General features: G+C 45.2%; 7 non-coding genes and 1 pseudogene across 7 annotated transcripts; all 8 read right to left on the bottom strand.

Annotated features, from left to right (window-relative positions):
* Nucleotides 1-5,174: 5,174 nt before the first annotated feature.
* Nucleotides 5,175-5,291, bottom strand: LOC111475225. Its single transcript, XR_002716413.1, has one exon. It is a non-coding gene; the product is annotated as a 5S ribosomal RNA (ribosomal RNA).
* A 133-nt stretch (nt 5,292-5,424) lies between these two features.
* On the bottom strand, nt 5,425-5,543 carry LOC111475224. The gene has a single exon (XR_002716412.1). It is a non-coding gene; the product is annotated as a 5S ribosomal RNA (ribosomal RNA).
* Nucleotides 5,544-5,676: 133 nt separating this feature from the next.
* Nucleotides 5,677-5,795, bottom strand: LOC111475230. Its single transcript, XR_002716417.1, has one exon. It is a non-coding gene; the product is annotated as a 5S ribosomal RNA (ribosomal RNA).
* A 133-nt stretch (nt 5,796-5,928) lies between these two features.
* LOC111475223 lies at nt 5,929-6,047 on the bottom strand. Its single transcript, XR_002716411.1, has one exon. It is a non-coding gene; the product is annotated as a 5S ribosomal RNA (ribosomal RNA).
* A 133-nt stretch (nt 6,048-6,180) lies between these two features.
* Nucleotides 6,181-6,299, bottom strand: LOC111475229. The gene has a single exon (XR_002716416.1). It is a non-coding gene; the product is annotated as a 5S ribosomal RNA (ribosomal RNA).
* A 133-nt stretch (nt 6,300-6,432) lies between these two features.
* On the bottom strand, nt 6,433-6,551 carry LOC111475227. The gene has a single exon (XR_002716414.1). It is a non-coding gene; the product is annotated as a 5S ribosomal RNA (ribosomal RNA).
* Nucleotides 6,552-6,684: 133 nt separating this feature from the next.
* LOC111475226 lies at nt 6,685-6,802 on the bottom strand (annotated as a pseudogene).
* Nucleotides 6,803-6,980: 178 nt separating this feature from the next.
* LOC111475228 lies at nt 6,981-7,099 on the bottom strand. Its single transcript, XR_002716415.1, has one exon. It is a non-coding gene; the product is annotated as a 5S ribosomal RNA (ribosomal RNA).
* Between the last annotated feature and the right edge of the window lies 1 nt (nt 7,100).

Below are 7,100 nucleotides of genomic sequence, written 5' to 3'. Positions count from 1 at the left end.
GAGGTCAAAAAATTGTAAACATTCTTAGATCTATGGTTTTAGGAACTTTTAGGCTACTAAACTTCGAGGAAAGAAAGAAAGAAGATAAATAAAGAGGAAAAGGAAGAAAGAGGACCGATATTAGCAATGAAAACGCCTGTTAGATAATAGCTATGTTTTTATTCCTTAAATTTCGTTAGTTGTTTTTTACTTTTGAACATCTGAATTAACGCCCCCCGTTTAATGGAAGAGCATATTTTTTGCTGGCCATTTTGACCAATTTTTTGGGCGCAAGGTTTATGCCACTACTGCTAAATCTAGGATAGGTTTGTTATTGAAATACGTATAACTAAATGAAATAATAACCATCGGTTCTTCAGCAAATATTTCTCTCCTTTCTTTTTTCGTTATTTTTTTCCTCGAAGAAGTTTTCCTTCAGCCGATTTTTACACGTCGACGTTTTCCTCACTATTGCTAGAAGTCAACAACGTCGCTGGTAAGGAAGACAAGATCCACAGATCCGGGTCAACCCGAACCCAAAATCTGAGAGAGCTAGCCCGACTTCTTTCCCCTCGGCCTCTACCTTCTGCCCAAACCTCAATCCAGCCCAGAAGCCACGGTTCAGCCCCATCGCCGCGCAATCGACTTGGGAGGGAATCAAATCTCGTTCGGTTGGTATGCAGCGAGTGTGGGAATCAAACATCGAGCAGCTGCAGGCTCACCAACAGCATAACCACTCTCGGGTCCTCAACACAGGGGCAACAGCATCACCAAGAGCACCGACGATGGGTCCTCGACACAGGGGCAACAAACCATATGACCGAGTGATATGAACCAAGAGACATCAATCATCCAAGATGCTTCAATGAAGATGTGAAGAAAATATTGTTGAAATTATCAAAAGATATTTCAATTCATGCCACATTGAAGAATAATGAAGTTTTATGTTATAAATTTTGAGTAGATTACAATCTAGAGTTATTGTATTTCATTTATGTATTTTAAGACTTTTTATTTACTAAGGTTACAATTACACAATGGTTAATTATGCTCATTAAGTATGAATATTACAACTCTTGGAATGCCTTTAATAGTTCCATTTTGAGGCTATATAAAGCCATCTCGGACATCCTACTGTGCTGGTGAGTTGTTGGAGCTTGTGCACGGCGATATTTGCAGGCCCATCAAGCCGGCGGCCCTAGGCAGCAAGACCCTCTTCCTCCTGCTAGTCGATGACAGAAGCCGCTTCATATGGCTGATCCTCCTGTAAGTGAAAAGTGGGGCGACATAGGCGATTAAGCGCATTCGAGCGTTAGCGGAGGCCGAATGTGGGAAGAAGATGTGAATGCTACGCACGGACAGAGGTAGAGAATTCACCTCAGCGAGCTTCAGTAACTACTGCGACGAGCTCGGCATGTAGCAGCGACTAACAATGCCCTACTCCCTCTAGCAAAACAACAAGATCTTTGCTGATGACGGCTGGGATACCTGAAAGATTCTGGGGAGAGGCGGTAATGACGACTGTCTATCTTCTCAATCGGTCGCTAATGTGAAGCCTAGACGGGAAGATGCCACATGAGGCCTGGTACAATAGAAAGCCAGTGGTACATCATTTTCGAGTGTTCGGATGTGTCGCATACATGAAGGTAGCGCGTTCCAACCTTGTCAAGCTCGATCCAAAGGGGTTGAAGGTCGTCTTCATCGGCTACAAACCTGGGAGCAAGGCGTACAGACTCTATGATCCTGCGGGGGGTGAGCCCACGTGTCTCGTGATGTCATCTTCGACGAAAGCACCTTCAGGCAGTGGAACGACGTGATCGAGACAGCCCACAACCCAAATCAATTCACGGTGGAGTACCTCGTCATCGAGCCAGAAGAAGGAGGAGCACAGCATCAGGAACCGTCACAGCCGCCAGCAGTTGCACCCCTTGAACCAGTGGAATTTGCAACACCACGGACTGTGGATTCGACGCTGGATGTCGATCACGATGAAGATCTGGTAGCCAGGTACTGGAGGATGGACGACCTAGTGGGAGGAGGTGAAGCCCCTAGACTAGCAGCACGCAAACTGGAACAAGAGGTGGCCGAACTGCATGTCATCAACGCAGATGAACCGAACACCTTCGCTGAAGCAGAAAGGAACCCGTGCCAGCTGAAGGCAATGCAGAAGGAGATGAAATTCATCACCGAGAACCAGACATAAAGTCTAGAGGATATGTCACTGGGACACCAAGTCATAGGGCTCAAATGGGTCTTCAGACTGATGCGAACGAAAAGGGAGAAGTTGTGAAACTCAAGGTCAGTCTGGTGGTGAAGGGCTACGTCTAGAAGCAAGGAGTGGATTTTGAGGAGGTATTCGCACCAGTGACAAAGCTGGAATCTACCCACCTATTGCTGGCAATCGCGGCACATCATTCCTGAGAAGTCCACCTCATCGACGTGAAACCCGCGTTCCTAAACGGAGAGCTGAAGGAGACTGACTATGTTCAACAACCACCGAACTTCCTGGACAACGACAACCCTGACAAGGTATTGTGCCTGCACAAGGCACTCTATGGGCTTCGGCATGCACCACGAGCCTGAAACACGAAGCTCGACAGTACCCTATTATCGCTAAAGTTCAAGCGCTGTGCCTCTGAGCATGACATGTACACGCCCGGCCACGACGAGTAGCGACTAATCGTGAGAGTGTATGATATAAACCAAAAAACATCAATCATACAATATACTTCAATGAAGATGTGAAGAAAATGTTGTCAAAATTATCAAAAGATGTTTTAATTCATGCCACATTGAAGAAGAATGAAGTTTGATTGTTATAAATTTTGGGTGGGTTACAATTTAGAGTTATTGTATTTTAAGACATTTTATTTACTTTAGGTTACATTTACATAATGGCTAATTATGGCCATAAAGTATGAAGGTTACAACTCTTGGAGTGCCTTTAATAGTTTCATTTTTTAGGCTATATAAAGCCATGTATATTGTATTGGTAAGAGACTTGGAAAATATAGAAAAAGAAGCATTTGTCCTCTTCTTTAGCCAATGGCTAAGTTTCTTTGCAATTCTATGTAGTTTAGGTTGCATGTAGAATCATTCAAGCTCGACATGATTAATCTTGCTTGTGGAGTGATTCGAATCTCAAGCAAGTGTTCTTGCCTTGAGATATTTGATCAACAAGAATCATTCAAGCTAGACATGATCGATTTTGCTTGTGGAGTGATTTGAATTTCAAACAATGTTCTTGCCTTGAGATATTCGATCAACAAGGTAATCCGAATCTTACTCCCCTTGTAGTGGTTCCTTATCTTATCAGTGTACGTCGATGACCTCATAATCACTGGAGGCGACATGGAAGTCCTCGGAAGATTCAAGAGGGAGATGTCAAAGAACTTCAAGATGAGCGATCTTGGCATGCTCAGCTACTACCTCGACATCGAAGTGCAACAGGGTACTACCGGCATCACCATCTGCTAAAGTGCATATGCGAAGAAGCTGTTGGACACAACTGGGCTTGTGGACAGTAACCCTATAAAGACTCCAATGGAGGGCCCGACTCCAACTAAGGAAGGCCGGCACTATGACGGCAATTAATGCCACCAATTACCGCAACATTGTCAAAAGCCTGCGCTATCTGATAAACACACGTCCTGACCTTGCTTACTTAGTTGGATACGTAAGTAGATTCATGGAAGAACCTAGGGAGGAGCCTCTTGTGGTTGTCAAGCGCATCCTGCACTATGTGGCTGGAACCAGAGGCTGGGGTGTGAGATACTGCACCAGGAGAGGAAAGGAGAAGCTTGAGCTTGTTGGCTACAGCGATAGTGACATGACCGGTGACGTTGATGATCGTAAGAGCACCAGTGGGGTGATTTACTTCCTCTCAGGCAGTGCGATCTACTAGCAATCAACAAAACAAAAGGTAGTTGCTTTGTGATATGAACCAAGAGACATCAATCATACAATATGCTTCAATGAAGATTTGAAGAAAATATTGTTGAAATTATCAAAAGATATTTCAGTTCATGCCACATTGAAGAGAAATGAAGTTTCATGTTTTGAATTTTGGGTGGATTACAATTTAGAGTTATTGTATTTCATTAATGTATTTTAAGACTTTTAATTTACTTTAATTAAGGTCATTTAGTTCATGCCTAGAATTGATTAATTATTTATATATTTTTCAATCTTTCCATTTATTTGTTGATTGTCATTTCCACCCTCCTTGGCCTTTTGACTTTGTTCTCATTTTATTACTAAAGATCATATTTAGATCTTAAAAAAAACAATATAGAATTTTACTTCTTAATATTGTGTTTATACATAGTTAGGAAGTGAATTTAGTCAAAATCCTTTCTTTCTTTTTTTTTAATTCATTTGGCATGTGCAATTCTACTAAAAAATATAATAGTCCCTTATTTGTTTGATTGTTTATTATTTTATTTTTATGTTATTTTACAATTAACTTGTCATGATTGTCCATGCCCAATCCCAATGGACAACCCTTCGATCCGATCTGCCTGCCCTTATTGCACGGTTTAGAGAGCACTTGTGTATGTGATGTCAGCCCAGCCTCGAAAATCAAGCTTTGCCCTGCTTATTCACTCGGACAATGCTCCCCCGTAGCAATGCTCCCCCGTAGCGTAGCGATGAAGAAGATGATCATTTATTTAGTAGGTGAACAGTCGAAGAACCACTCTAACGAAGAATGGAGCTTCTTTGTTTTGAAACATATTCTTTTGCGCAACAAGCTGCTGGGTCAATATCCCTTGCTATTAAATCTGCTCCAGTTATCTCATCTATAGAAGAAGCTGGTATAGAATAGGTCGTCAGGGGTGGGGGCTTTACCGGGGGGACTAACTAGTAAAAGGCCAAGGAGTACTGTCCACTCCAGCCCAGCCCCTTAGAATAGTCCCATTTTTTCCTCCACGCAGATAAGGGGCTAGCTTGCTACTATAAGAATTGCTTTATCCATATATTAGCTTACCTTCCCAAGTGGCCACACGCTTAACCGCGAAATTCTGATGGGATCCGGTGCATTAGTGCTGGTATGATCGCACCCGACATGCCATGCGCACAAAATCGGATTTAACGCATGCGGGGCGGCATGATCGAAACGCGATGGGCGTGAGCGGGGGAGGTTCTCATTTGTAGAGAAAGGAAGAAAAGAACTGGGAGAAATTGAAAGAAAAAAAGGGGTGCAACACGAGGACTTCCCAGTAGTTGGGTGCTTAGTACTACTCTCGCCCAAGCACGCTTAACTGCGGAGTTCTAATGGGATCCGGTGCATTAGTGCTGGTATGATCGCACCCGATATGCCATGCGCACAAAATCGGATTTAACGCATGCGGGGCAGCATGATCGAAACGCGATGGGCGTGAGCGGGGGAGGTTCTCATTTGTAGAGAAAGGAAGAAAAGAACTGGGAGAAATTGAAAGAAAAAAAAGGGTGCAACACGAGGACTCCTCAAGTGGTCACCCAACTTAGTACTACCCTCGCCCAAGCACGATTAACTGCGGAGTTCTGATGGGATCCGGTGCATTAGTGCTGGTATGATCGCACCCGATATGCCATGCGCACAAAATCGGATTTAACGCATGCGGGGCAGCATGATCGAAACGCGATGGGCGTGAGCGGGGGAGGTTCTCATTTGTAGAGAAAGGAAGAAAAGAACTCGGAGAAATTGAAAGAAAAAAAAGGGTGCAACACGAGGACTCCTCAAGTGGTCACCCAACTTAGTACTACCCTCGCCCAAGCACGATTAACTGCGGAGTTCTGATGGGATCCGGTGCATTAGTGCTGGTATGATCGCACCCGAGATGCTATGCGCACAAAATCAGATTTAACGCATGCGGGGCGGTATGATCGAAACGCGATGGGCGTGAGCGGGGGAGGTTCTCATTTGTAGAGAAAGGAAGAAAAGAACTGGGAGAAATTGAAAGAAAAAAAGGGGTGCAACACGAGGACTTCCCAAGTGGTCACCCAACTTAGTACTACTCTCGCCCAAGCACGCTTAACTGCGGAGTTCTGATGGGATCCGGTGCATTAGTGCTGGTATGATCGCACCCGCGATGGGCGTGAGCGGGGGAGGTTCTCATTTGTAGAGAAAGGAAGAAAAGAACTGGGAGAAATTGAAAGCGGGGGAGGTTCTCATTTGTAGAGAAAGGAAGAAAAGAACTCGGAGAAATTGAAAGAATAAAAGGGGTGCAACACGAGGACTTCCCAAGAGGTCACCCAACTTAGTACTTCTCTCGCCCAAGCACGCTTAACTGCGGAGTTCTGATGGGATCCAGTGCATTAGTGCTGGTATGATCGCACCCGACATGCCATGCGCACAAAATCGGATTTAACGCATGCGGGGCGGCATGATCGAAACGCGATGGGCGTGAGCGGGGGAGGTTCTCATTTGTAGAGAAAGGAAGAAAAGAACTGGGAGAAATTGAATGAAAAAAAGGGGTGCAACACGAGGACTTCCCAAGTGGTCACCCAACCTAGTACTACTCTCGCCCAAGCACGCTTAACTGCAGAGTTCTGATGGGATCCGGTGCATTAGTGCTGGTATGATCGCACCCGACATGCCATGCGCACAAAATCGAATTTAACGCATGCGGGGCGGCATGCTCGAAACGCGATGGGCGTGAGCCGGGGAGGTTCTCATTTGTAGAGAAAGGAAGAAAAGAACTCGGAGAAATTGAAAGAAAAAAAGGGGTGCAACACTAGGACTTCCCAAGTGGTCACCCAACTTAGTCCTACTCTCGCCCAAGCACGCTTAACTGCGGGTTCTAATGGGATCCAGTGCATTGGTGCTGGTATGATCGCACCCGACATGCCATGCGCACAAAATCGGATTTAACGCATGCGGGGCAGCATGATCGAAACGCGATGGGCGTGAGCGGGGGAGGGTCTCATNGCATGATCGAAACGCGATGGGCGTGAGCGGGGGAGGTTCTCATTTGTAGAGAAAGGAAGAAAAGAACTGGGAGAAACTGAAAGAAAAAAAAGGGGTGCAACACGAGGACTTCCCAAGTGGTCACCCAACTTAGTACTACTCTCGCCCAAGCACGCTTATCTGCGGAGTTCTGATGGGATCCGGTGCATTAGTGCTGGTATGATCGCACCCG

This window comes from Cucurbita maxima, unplaced genomic scaffold (assembly GCF_002738345.1).
Source record: "Cucurbita maxima cultivar Rimu unplaced genomic scaffold, Cmax_1.0 Cma_Scf01115, whole genome shotgun sequence".
NCBI lineage: Eukaryota > Viridiplantae > Streptophyta > Magnoliopsida > Cucurbitales > Cucurbitaceae > Cucurbita > Cucurbita maxima.
This window is presented reverse-complemented; position numbering and strand designations above follow the sequence as displayed.